Source organism: Jaculus jaculus, chromosome 9 (assembly GCF_020740685.1).
Source record: "Jaculus jaculus isolate mJacJac1 chromosome 9, mJacJac1.mat.Y.cur, whole genome shotgun sequence".
Taxonomy (NCBI): domain Eukaryota; kingdom Metazoa; phylum Chordata; class Mammalia; order Rodentia; family Dipodidae; genus Jaculus; species Jaculus jaculus.
The window spans coordinates 128704545-128717951 of NC_059110.1; the positions used below are offsets into that span (position 1 = coordinate 128704545).

General features: G+C 39.0%; 1 protein-coding gene across 1 annotated transcript in view; it reads right to left on the minus strand.

Annotated features, from left to right (window-relative positions):
• Kcnj16 (potassium inwardly rectifying channel subfamily J member 16) overlaps positions 1-7013 on the minus strand; it is a 57730-nt gene extending 50717 nt beyond the window's left edge. Inside the window, exon 1 of the mRNA XM_045157898.1 lies at positions 6966-7013. The gene's annotated coding sequence lies outside the window, so the exon portion shown is untranslated. The remainder of the gene's footprint in view (positions 1-6965) is intronic.
• Positions 7014-13407: the final 6394 nt, after the last annotated feature.

A 13407-nucleotide genomic window follows, 5' to 3' on the forward strand; every position in this document is an offset into this window, starting at 1 on the left:
ATCACAGCATACTTCAATCTGCTGCCATTCCAAGAATGATTTGCTGGTTGATAATGCAGATCACATAGCACTTACTTGCGTTTTCTCTTGAATGGAGATGTGAGATGTAGGCATATCCAAGTAGCATGTGGTTAGTGAAAGTTGACACAACATGCTCAGAATTCCCTTCCTTTCAGAGTCCCTGGTTAGCCTGAGCTACAGGCAATATTGTGCATGATTGATAAAAGGCTCTTATTCTTCCTGCATCAGGTCACTTTAGGGCATGAGAGACTATGGTAATTATATTTTCTAATTGCTTATGGCTTTTAAGCCTTAAGATTTTCTGATCACTTATCCCTAGAACAGAGCACACAAGTTAATATCAGAATAGATTAGGAGAGCAAACACAGGAAATATACAAGTTAGAAAGAGGAATAATGTAGATTACAGCTGCCATCCTCTTTAGTTGGTGATGAATTTAGTACATTGAAAAGCATACCTTGATTGGGAACCTGCATCTCCTCTATAAGTAGGAATGCATCACTAATTAGTTTTTTCTATCTTTTATTCTGTCTTCTATTCTTCCTATTTTATTACCCACTTTTCCCTGAATCACTTCCAGTTAATGGGGAAATATTCATAGAACTACTGTTCCTAGAGATTTGGGGAAGATTCTCTAGATATCCTCTCTAGTAATCACTTGCTCAGATCCTACAAAATTTCCACCCTTCCCTTTGATCTTTAATTTCCTTCCTCCTCCAAAACAGTCACCCTCTTTTATGATATATATGTGTTTCTGTGTGTTATATAGGTTATCTTGAAATATATATATATATATATACACACACATATATATATATATGTGTGTGTAGACATAAATGTATAGATATTTATGTGTGTATATATATTATGTGTTAATATTATATATAATATCATAATATATATGCATTATTTATGTGTACATATGTATGTGTGTGTGTGTGAACTCAATCCAGCTTGTATATTTTACTATTAGCTCTGCTTCCTTCCTCACACCAAGAATCCTATACTCGTCATATTGAACTTCTCAGTTTCCCACATAGGGTCGGTCCTTCATAATCAGGCAGACGTCTCTTCTCTCAAGCTACAACATAGGAGTTACTCCCTCTACAAAGCTTCCCAACTCCTCAGGCACTATGGTTTTTCCAGGGCCATCATCTGCTATTTTTTTACTTTCTCAAAGGCAAGGAATGATGGAGTCATCTTTATGCCTAATAAAACTGAGTGACTGTTCTTCATCCACGTAGAGATACCATACACATATACATGCACAACATGGTAACTGAACAGCATACTCCAAACATAATTTTGGGCTGTTCCCCTAACCTACTAGGACTACTTGTTCTGTTTTTCTCTGCTATTGTACAAGCTGATACAATGGATTATAACCAAGGTACACATACATCTGAATAAATAGCAGCCCGTATTTCCACTCTCTGAGTTGACACACTTGAGTACAAGAGGAACATAAAATACTCTGTCTAACAGGGTGTGGCTGGTGCACGCCTTTAACCCCAGAATTTGGGAGGCTGAGGTAGGAGGGTCTCTATAAATTCAAGGCAAGCCTAACAGTACATATTGTTTTGGTTTATTTGGCTCTTTGAGTTAATATCTTTCACTACATTCTTTTTTTTTTCTTTTTGAGGTAGGGTCTCACTCTAGCTCAGGCTGATCTAGAATTCACTATGTAGTCTCAGGGTGGACATGAACTCACAATGATCCTCCTAGCTCCTACCTCTGCCTCCTAAGTGCTGGGATTAAAGATTTGTGCCACCATGCCTGGCTCATCACTATATTCATTTTTGTTGCTCTGAATGTTCCTTTACCATTTAAATTCTAGAGCAAAATGTGCAAATTTATCGCCAGTTCAATATTGTTATCCAAGACAGTTAAATAAAATTTCAGTCTTGATGAGATGAAGCAACATTTTATTCCAGAAAGCCTAAATTTAAATATGAGTAACTCAAAAGTCTTAGATAATTTGCTCCAATGAACCACTACTTTCTCCTTGGATCCACCCACAAATTGGCTTACTTCTGACCCAAACAAAAGACCAGCTAAACATACAAACAGAATAGACCTTTTGGTGTGACAATCCTGATGTATCACTCACAGTCTGTAATACTTTGACACATTCTCAAATTTCAGTTGCAAGTCCAGGAGAGATTTTTTATGGTGTCATCTGTAACTGGAATTCAACAATACAAGATCACTGAAAGTTCAGTTCATTACCTAAGTAGCTCAGAAGTGGCTTGCTGTGCCTTTTTGTGAGAGCCATTAAAATCGTATCCAGTCCATTTCATGCCCTGCCTTCCATTGATAGGAACCTAGAATCACAGACCGACTGAATGTTTGTTTTTTTTTTTTTAATGGTCCAACCTCTGCACCAGATGCCTTGTTTTTTGAAGTTATTTTGGATTATTTCCCCCAAAATAGCAACAGAATATTCTAAATTATTCATTGTTTGGGTCAGTCTCACAAGAAATGAGAACATTATTTTGTCAATCCTGGCCAGACTTTTACATGAGTGGACATTTTTTTTTTCCTGGGATGAAGACTACTTAATTAAATCAGTACTTATCAAACCCAAGAATTCTGCCTCATAAACACAACCCTATAATAGTGCTTCCCAAACTTTTCCACTAGAGAAAAATGACTTCAAAAACAGAATGAGAAATGTCTCTATTACTCTTACACCAACCCCAAACCCTAGAGAACCTCAGGCTATAGCAAGAAGGACATAAGATATGACACAGTTTCTCTTTAAAATGTATGCCAGTGTAGAATTTTGAAATAAATATTTATGTTTGCATTACAGAAAGTTGTCTAGCTGGCTTATCAATTAAATTCCTGGATTTCACGTACTCCTCACCTAAGTGGTTGGAGTACATTAACGGCATGATATGTTCATAGCTACTCACTTATCACCACCATTGACAGCGCAGATATCCAGAAACAAGACTCATGCACATGACTAATAACGCACATGAAATTGAAGGCGATAGTGTTGGTCATCTAATGTGTAGAAGCAGTGCTACTACCAGGAAGGACTATGGGCATCTTTTAAAATAACCTACTTCTCACTTCAATTGAAAGAAATAATTTTCTCATTGACTAAATTACATTGCTAAAAAAGCTACAGTGCTGGAAATGTTGTATGAATGTAGAGATGTTTCTATAGGCATATGTTGATGTTAGCATTAGGCAGATCTATACCATGCAATGTAAAAAATGTCTGTAGTGAGTAAATTATATATCTCAATTTCCATTACAGAAACTGAAGCTTTTAAACACATAATGTCTCACAACTACACCGAAATGATGTCATGGTGAAAATGCCCTATACTGTTACTGTGATGATTAAATTTGCATGTCAACTTGGTCAGTCTATGGTGCCCACTTATTTGATCAAACATTAATCTGGATATTACTATAAACATGTAAGTTAGATGTTTCTTTGAACATTTATAATCCATAGACTTGAAGTTGCTGATTATCTTCCAAAATGTGGGTGGACCTCATCCAATCAGTTGAAGGCTCCATTAATAGTCCAGGCAGCCTTCCCGACAAAGCCAGAGTCATTCTTACTCAGCACTGCAGTTTGGAAGTCCTGCTCAAGTTCACATTTGCTCATTATTCATGTGAATTTGGAGTCAAGACTACAACATTACCCCTTACTAGAGTACCCAGCCTGCCCAATCAATGTTTGGATTGTCAGTAGCTAAAGCTCTCTCCTCTCTCTCTCTCTCTTTCTCTCTCTCTCTTTCTCTCTCTTCCTCTTCTTAATCCTCTTTGTTTCCTTACATCCTTCTTCCCCTCTTTCTATTTCTTCTATGTTTCTATGTTTCTAGATAATCCTAATTAGCAAATTCTGGGTAGTGGGAAACCATGCATTTCAAATAACTGCCAGAGTTTTTCAGACATTAGAGAACCTTATCATAGAGTTCAGTGAAAGGAACCTCATGGTGTCTGAGAGTATTTGGGATTCGGGAAGCACACTCATTACCACAACAGAATGCCATTCACTCGGCTGGCACCCTCTTATTTTCCTGAAAACATTTCGACTGCTTGATGCACTAATCCTGCTTTGTGTTATCCTGGTACTAGACAATTATGTTACACTTAACTACTGACAGATTTGTCTTTTCTTGCCTAATTCAGGGAAGGGACTAGAGTTTGGTTATTCTTAGTGTCAGAGTACTAGAACAGTGGGCCTCTATTTACGATTACTGATGCCATGGGAACCTGGTTCTAATTAGAAATGGAAACTAGTGAAATTTCAAAGTACGGAATCAAGATGGTATTTCTGGGACATGCTAGGGTAAAAAATCATCTTCATTTGTTTTGTCGGGAAATCTAGTTTGGGGCTATTTTCCTGCTAGGTGATTGTCTTTTGTAAACTGCTCCTTATACCTATGGACAGGCTCTCAGCTCAATTTCTTAGGAAAATCTGCGTGTGGAGCCAAGGTACTTGAAAAAAGTTGCTGCTTCATACTGAAATGCCTGCATTAAAGTGTTACATACGTTTTACATAGGAATCCTTGATTTTGGAGTAGAAAACCCTGGAGCAAGTAGAGGAAAAACTTTGATCCCTTCTTTTTCACTTAAAATCAGTTACATGGCATAAAGCCATGCACCCTTTATAATGAACAGAGTGAAATACTTGCAGATCCCATGGAAAACAGGACCTATGAAATGATAATCAAAGAAATTCTGGGAGTCTGTTGTATAACCAGCATAAAAAAGTAGAACATGGCCATCCCTCCAAAATATCCTTTAAGCAATGCATTTCAAAATGTACCAAACCATGGATGCTGGAGTGTTGAGACTAGAAATTCTAGCCCAAACAACAATCTATAGTTTCTCACTGTTTTTATTTTTCCTAGTATCTCAAATGCCTACTTGAATATATCTTGGTCTTAAAATTTGGCCTCAGGGGCTGGCATAATAGTTCAGCAGTTAAGGTGCTGTGTGCAAAGTGCAACAATCCCCGTTCAATCCCCTAGTGCCCACCAGAAGCCAGATGCTCAGAGTGTCACACACGCCTGGAGTTCACTTGCAATGTCTAGAGGCCCAGGTGTGCCCATTCTCTCTCTCTTCTCTCTATCTCTACTTTAAAATAAACAAATTAAAAATATTTTGAAAATTTGGCTTCAGTTTTAGCTTACTTCATTAAGAGTCACTCAGGGATTTAACACTAAACCAGCTGACCTGGAACTTGATCTACAGCCAAGACTAACCCTTCTACTTTGGCCTTCTGAATTCTGGGTTTGTGAGATTGAGCTACTACTTGTGACTTCCTACAACATTTCTAAAGTGATGTTTGAGGCTATGCATCTTAGCCCTAGGGAGCAGCATGCAGAACTCAAGTGGAAACACAATGTGGGGCAAATACACAGCAGTGCCCAAGTGATGGGGCTTACAAACTAAACACAGAAAATGCATGCATGGATTGTCTGGGTGTCAAATATTTACTTGAGATGCTTTTTTATGCAACTATCACTCCCCCTAAAGTATACTTTTGACAATTCCAAATTTTCTTTTAATTCATATTGAAGTCTTAACCTGTGTTTGACATTAACCAATAGATAATGGAAGAAAAAAATGCTTGTCAGCATCCTTGGACATTCTCCTCTCCAATGTCAAACTATTAATTTAGTAAAATACAGCAAAGTAGCATATAGAATATCCCTTCCAGTTGGAGGGCTTCAAGCACTCCCATGTTCATAGTTTTTTGTGAGACTAATGTCTTGGGTTAAACACAATTTTCATATTCTAAATTTAAACTTTTATAAGATTATATCTATCAGATACTCAAGTATTCTCTCTCCCTTTCCTTCCCTCTGTGCTTTTTTTGTTCCCTTCTCAACCCTTCCTCTCTCAACTGTTCTCTTCTGATCTGAACTGAGTCATGCACTTGGTTGTTTCATTTTTAAACTTACTTTTGGCCTAATCTTGGAGATGCCTTACATGAAAGAGCTATGATGCAGCTACTGCATGTTACTGGACTAAGAGAGTGATTGGTCTACATTTCCCCCAAGGCTACATCAAGATATTCTTGTCTCTTGAAGGTGCTGTCTCTCATTGACTTGAAAAGGGATGATATTCAGAGGGAAAAGAAATCAAAATCCTATTTTCCTCTAAGCCTTTCCTCTGTACTTGATCTATGCAACTATATAGTACTATAATGTACATGAACAAGTCCACCTCGCTTATAGAGAAGGCCTTTTTCAGTAAAATCCACCAGTAATTCTATTATCTATGGGAGAATTCATCACAGCCAGTAAATAGAAGTTTTCAAGGTATATGTCTCTGAATAAATCTTCATGAACAAAATCCTAATATTGGCATAGACCACTAAACAAACAAACCCAAAAGCTTTAGAGGAATTAAGGTGAGCACAGGAGAAAAATCCTTACATGAAATTCATGTTAAAATAAGTCTAGAGAAGTAAGTTTTCATTCCCCTTTACATCATTATATAATACTAAGAAAAAGTTAAACTATTGTTTTCTTGAAGCTTTTATGAGGATATAGAAATGCAGAGCTTTGATGATGATATTTACATTTTCATAACTGGGCATTCATGCATATATATGTGGTCAAATACCTGGGTTTTGAAAGCCATCATAGAATATTCCATAAAGGAAGGGTACAATACATTGATTTTTAAATATCTACATATACAGTGTCACATTAGTTCTGTTTAGCAGGCTCTGTCAAGACCAATGTGATCCTGCTTTTGTCTAAACTTTCATAACAAATTGAGCAAAATGGCATACTAGTTAATTTCTACTTAAGTCACTTGGATAGGAAATGAAATAATTCTAATATCATTTATGTAATTGCAGGACCCAGCTTTGTGTCTCCCCACATACCAAAAGCCAGCAAACACAAACCATCAATTCAACAAATGACCACATAATAGCAAAATAATGCCATGCTTACCTTTCTTCACTCTTTCCCAGAGAGATGTTTGAGCTGACTGCTGTCAACTGGGCAAGGGTTAAGAATGTCCTTTAGTTAATAATGAAGGAAAGCACTGGAAATCAAGAACCTGGGTTAACCATTGACACTGGTCTGTTTCTACAGTTCCACCTGGGAATGCACATAGGTAGCCCTTGGCATTGCAGGCGATAGCCAGTCAGTTGAGACTGCTATGACCTCATGGCTCCTGTACTTTTGAAGGTCACTCAAATTACCCTGACAAGTTTTCCTTTAGTCAGAGATAGAGAAGAAGAAGAGTTCCTGGGCCAGAAATGTGTTCAACTATGCCAGTAAATGACTCACATGTTTACAAACAGGATTGCTGAGAATTCACCCATGGAAATACTCACACCCATTTTCAGACTTTCAGTGGTGTTATAAAGGAATTCTTGTCAGCAGAGTGCTATGTCTACATCTTAGCAAGTCAGGGCTATGACCACATGTCAGAGACAACAGGTATACTGAGGCATCTATTTATTCCTCTCATTTGCATGTCCTTCATTATGATTCCCCCTGGGTACCACAGGGGATTTGTCCTGACAAAGTAAAAGTCATGGATCAAGGGCTGAAGAAAGCTCTTTCCCAAGTCCAAGCACCTACACCAGATAGTCAGATGACAAATAAATGGCTAGCTGTTGTCCAGGTCCTGACTGCATAGTCTGACAGTCACTCTACCTGACTGTGGGTCCTAGTGGTTAAGTAAAATGTTGAGGTTCTCATGTGCTCAGAGTGGCTCCTCAGGAAGCACAACATTGAGCAACAAGGGAACAGGGGGAAAAATGCTAGAAGAAGATAAAAGCTGGCCATGGGGAACTAAATAAAAACAACCCAAGCTCTTCAGAACCAGGGCTTGCATCCAGCAAAGCCCAAAGGGTAGTTTTTGATAGCTAGGAATTAGTACCATATATATATATTTATATATAATTATATATAATTAAAGAAAAAGAGCCTTTCTCTCTCTCTTTCTCTCTCTCTCTCTCTCTCTCTCTCTCTCTCTCTCTCTCTCTCTCTCTCATAAATAAATAATTAAAAAAATAAAGAAAGAGAAAGCGGTACAAAGAGAAGATGGGCTCACCAGAGTCTCTAACCACTACAAACAAGCTCCAGACACATGTGCCACCTTGTGCATCTGGTTTTATGTGGGTACTGGGAAATCAAATATGGCTCCTTTGGCTTTGCAGGCAAATGCCTTAACCACTAAGCTATCACTCCAGCCCAGTATTTATTATTATTCTAAAGAGCCCACACAGAGAGCCAAAAAGACCATTATGACTTGGTTGATTCTCTCAATGTAAGGGACGTCTCTAGAATCAAACCCATTACTGTTTTCCTGTTGTCTGCTTCTACTTTCAAAAGCATAAATGCTTGAGGAAGAAAAATTTGTCTCAAGGTGTGACATTTTTCCTACTTAACCTTTCTCTACTTCAGTTTCCTTATCTGCAAAATGAGGGTGAAGATGATAAAAGCAGGAGAAACAGCAACTCCCATATCAGGTAGATAACCACGGTTCCAGACTGTTAGCTAACTTTGAGGTCCTGACACCCTAATGCAAACAGGTGCTCGGCAGTGTGTAACAAAATACCTGCAGAAGAATAGGATCCTTCCAAGGGACTTTCCAACCACCCATAAACAACAGGGTAGCAATGCATCTAGAAATTACTTTCTCTATAAAGGAATCTGAAAGCTAGAAAAGCATTTAATTAGCCATTGTAACTGAAACACCTTCAAAATTTACTGAAGGTCTCTGGTGTGTGTATGTGTGTGTGTGTTATGGCATAGAGCAGTATATGCATGTACATGTGCAGATGCACCTGCCTCATGCTCATGCTTAGAGGACATCAGGGGTCCTCTATTCTTCCTTCATTCTATTTCGTGGGGATGGGATCGCTCACAGCGTTACCATTTTTCAACAATCCAGTCACTCTCCTCACACTCCTCTTGCCCCTTGTTGGAGACATGATGGTCACACTCATCTTCTAATGTGGAAGCATGGGATAAAACCGAAGCCCGTATGCTTGCCCTGCAAAAACACTTTTCCACTGAGCATAACACCAGCTCCCAAAGCATTTGTTTACAATTAATTAATTAATTTGTTTATTTGAGAGACAGAGAGAAAGGGGCAGAGAGAGAGAATGAACACACCAGGGGCCCTAGCCATGGCAAGCAAACTCCAGATGTAGGCACCACCTTGTGCATCTGGCTTTACGTGGGTCCTGGGGAATCGAACCTGGGTTCACTGGCTTTGTTGACAACTGCCTTAACCATTAAGCAATCTCTCCAGCCCCCCCAAAGCAATTTTCATTGTGATATATGCATAGCAGTGCTGGCTTCTTGTCCAATGCCAGAGTTCTGTTCCTTGTGTTCTATTTCAAGGGGCGCTTAAGATGGTGCAAAGTCACAGTGGCTCCTTGTGCATTAGCGGGACCCTGACAGGAAAGCTGTGTTTAAGTGTTTAGGTGGAATGCAGAAGGTGAGACATCTGCACACATCTGAGAGAAGGCAGGAGGCAAGACAAGAAATCTGAAACCTTCCTGACTCCACCAAAGGGCACCATGGGAGCCTGGCTTTGTTACTTTGTCTAAAGTAAATTCTGGGAATATCAGACACACCCACCCGTGCTCAGATGTAAGAAGAAAAACAGTCTTGAAAGCTAAATAATGGTGGTCTCTGGACTAGCTTTTCTGGTGCTCCACCATGCCTCTTCCATCCACACTCACTGAATAGGAGCGTGCGGAGTCTCAGACTCTGTAATCATAATCCGGCCTGAAGCTGAAAGAGAAACGGGCAAATCGAAGGAACAGGTTTGTTTTCAGATGACTCAAATTACAAAATGATGAAAGAATTTTTCCATTATAAGTGAAAAATATTTTTTAAAAAATTTATGTGTATATGAGACGTATGTGTGAGTGTGTGTGTTTGTGTGTATGGGTGTGTGTGCACACACAAGGTCATGCCAGCCTTTCTGGCCACTTGGCCACTGCAAACAAATGCCAGTTGCACATGCCATTTTTTGGTCTAGCTTTACATGGCTGCTTGAAAATGGATCTGGGACAGCAGAATGTGCAAGAAAATACCTTTAGCTACTGAGTCCTCATCCCAGCCCCAATTCTCTAAAAATTTGTTATATGTCAAAAGAGGAGGTTGCACTCATTGCAGGGTCTTCTTATAATTTAGAATTGAAGTATATTCATCTAACCCTGACCTAAGTATGATCCAGCTTTCATAGGGACTTTCAGCGAAGAATGGCTTTCCACATTTACATAGTGGGATATAAAGAAAAAAAAAAAAGAAGACTACTTGGTGACATGTGGAAGTAATATGAAATTCAAATCTCAGTGTCCATAAATAAAGTTTTTTGACACACAGCCAGACTCATTCATTTTCACATCACCAATGACAGCTTTTTTTAATGTTACAATCATAGAATTCGAAGAACCATAAAGTCTTAATGGAGACCACAACCCTCAAATTCTGAAATATTTAATATTGATCCTCTGCAGAAAAATGTTTATCAGCCTTTGAACTAGCTAAACAATGTAATTCATTATTCTCCCAAGGCAAAGTTACACTTCACTGATTAATGAATTTCTTCACATAGTTGAGTGCTGGCCAGCTGCATTGCTATAATTTAAAATCCTACTTTTATCACTTAAATCATAAATACCCACCAAAGATCACATGATCAAGCCTTGTAATGTTATCATAGGTAGAATCTTTAAGAAGTGGGACTTTGTTGACTGCTGATGTGTGTGGGAAAACAACGATTTTTTCCCTTTGATTGATCTCAGTTGTGTCATAGCAATGGGAAACTGACTAACAAACCTACCTTCCTTTCAAGATTTATCTTGTTAATTCATTTCTTGTCTGCCTGCCATAAGCATCAATATTAATTATTGAAAAAAAATAAGAGTGAGGGAAGGTGGGTCAGTTGATAAAAACACAGGCTGTGCAAACCTGATGATTAGAACCACCATTAAGGTTAAACTCCCATAAAGTAATACATGTCCAGTCCCAGCATATCTATAGCTTTGGGAGGTGCAGTCGAGAGAATCCCAAAGCAGGTAGGCCAGCTAGTCTGGTGTCCTCATGGCAAAATAACAAGACAGACTGTGTCTCTAACAAGGCAGAAGGCATGGACTGACACTCCCAAACTGTCCTCTGATCGTCACATGCATGCTGTGGCATGCATATGCTCAAATATGCACACACACTATGCACAAACATAAATATACAAATGCGCACCAATAATAATAGTAATAATAATGGGAAAATCCTTTAAAGGCACTATATGTAGATCTTTCTTATGATATTAATGTCATTCATTAAATATTAAATGCTTGGTGCTGGAGAGATGGCTTAGCAGTTAAGGTGCTTGCCTGTAAAGCCTAAAGACCCAGATTTGATTCCCCAGTACCCATGTTAATGAGATGCACAAGGTGGGTCATGCTTCTGGAATTCATTTGCAGTGGCTACAGGCCCTGCTGTGCTCATTCTCTCTCTCTCTCTCTCTCTCTCTCTCTCTCTCTCTCTCTCTCCCTCTCTCTTAAACAAATACATATATATTTTAAAATTTTAATTGATAGTATATTTTTATAACCTGAATCTTTGAATACAAGAATGCTTCAAGGGGAAAGAGAACACAATGGGTATTACCACCTATTAAAGATTGAATGTTTTTCTTTTTGTAACATTTTTTTTCATTTTATTGACAGCTTCCATACTTACAGACAATAAACCATGATAATTCCCTCCTCTCCCACTTTCCTTTCCCCTTCACATATCTACACTCCATCATACCCGCCCATTCTCTCTATTAGTTTCTCTTTTATTTCAATGTCATCATCTTTTCCTCCTATTATGACGGTCTTATGAAGATAGTGCTAGGCACTGCGAGGTCGTGGATATCAAGGCCAATTTTTTGTCTGGTTGATTGCATTGTAAGCAGTCCTACCCTTCCTGGGGCTCTTACATTCTTTCTGCCACCTCTTCCACAATGGACCTGGAACCTTGGAAGGTGTAACAGAGATGTTTCAGTGATGAACATTTCCCCATCATGTCTTCTTAGCACTATGGTGCCTTTTAGGTCATCCCATGGGACACTTCCATCTGAAAAGAAAAAACTCTTTTGTTCGATCTGTGTTTTTGATTCATTCTATGTTTTCATTATTTCTTCATTTCTGTCCATTTTTCTTACCTCTCCAGAAGACTAAATCTCTCTTATTCCGTGTGTGTGTGTGTGTGTGTGTGTGTGTGTGTGTGTGTGTGTATGTGTGTGTGTGTGTGATCGACAACTTCCATTAATATAATATAATTAATATAATATATATATATGTAGTTTATATTATATAAAACAGTCATAACCCCTCCTACCACTTTACCTTTCCCCACTCACAAATCCCCCTTCCACTGAATGTCTTCTTCTTACAAGTAATCTCTCTTTTATCTGAACATCACCATTTTTTTTTCCTATGGTCATGTGGGTTTTGTGTAGGTGACAGCAGCCATTCTGAGGTCATAAACAATGAGGCCAATTTGTGTCTGAAAGACAGTATTGTAAGCACTCTTCCCCTTCCTGTAGCTGGCACAGTCTTTCTACAACCTCCTCTGAAAGGTCCCTGAGCCTTGGAGGGTGTGATAGAGGTGTCTCTCTTAGTGCTGAACATTCCAGTGTCACTTCACAGAATGTTGGTGAGTTTTGAGTTGCCCCAGAAGTTACCGTTGTCTGGAAGGTTTTAGGGAATACAGTCCAACAAGGCAGGGAAGGCACGGTGGCGAGTGGCTCTGTGGTGACAGGAGCATGTGGCTGGGGCTCCTCACTTCCTCTTATCTTGTACCAGGAACTATAGTAAGGACAGCAAGCAGGGCTGAGCTCTGAGCCACAAGCCTCGCAGTGGTCTACTTTATCCAGATAAACTCCGCCTCCTCAAGGTCCCAACAGCCCCCAAAACAGTGCAATCACCAAAGACAGGAGCCTGTTGGGGACATCTCCCAACAAAGCCACAACACAGTGCATTGTATCTCCAAGGGACTAAAATGAGAGAAATACTCCTTGAAATCTCCCCCAGGTGTCAAAGTCTTATGTGTTTATTGTAATAATGTGACTAACACTAAAAACCAGTCTGCTTTGTTAATCGTGTCTTTGTCTGCACAAGATGAGATTTCATTATAAAAATGTGGATATATCAAGTTCCAAGCCCCTGACTGATTTCATGGCCACACTGATTATTTCACTAGGTGGCAAGTGAGGGATGTTAACTGAGATGCCTGTGTCACTGGGCCTGGTCTTTATTTTTCATATGGAGTTATGATGCTTTCCTTTTTAATGTAGGCCCTTCTTGTATGGTTTCAGACTTTAGGAATGAATAGCTAAAAAATAAAAAGGGAAAACCTTATTGCCTCACTC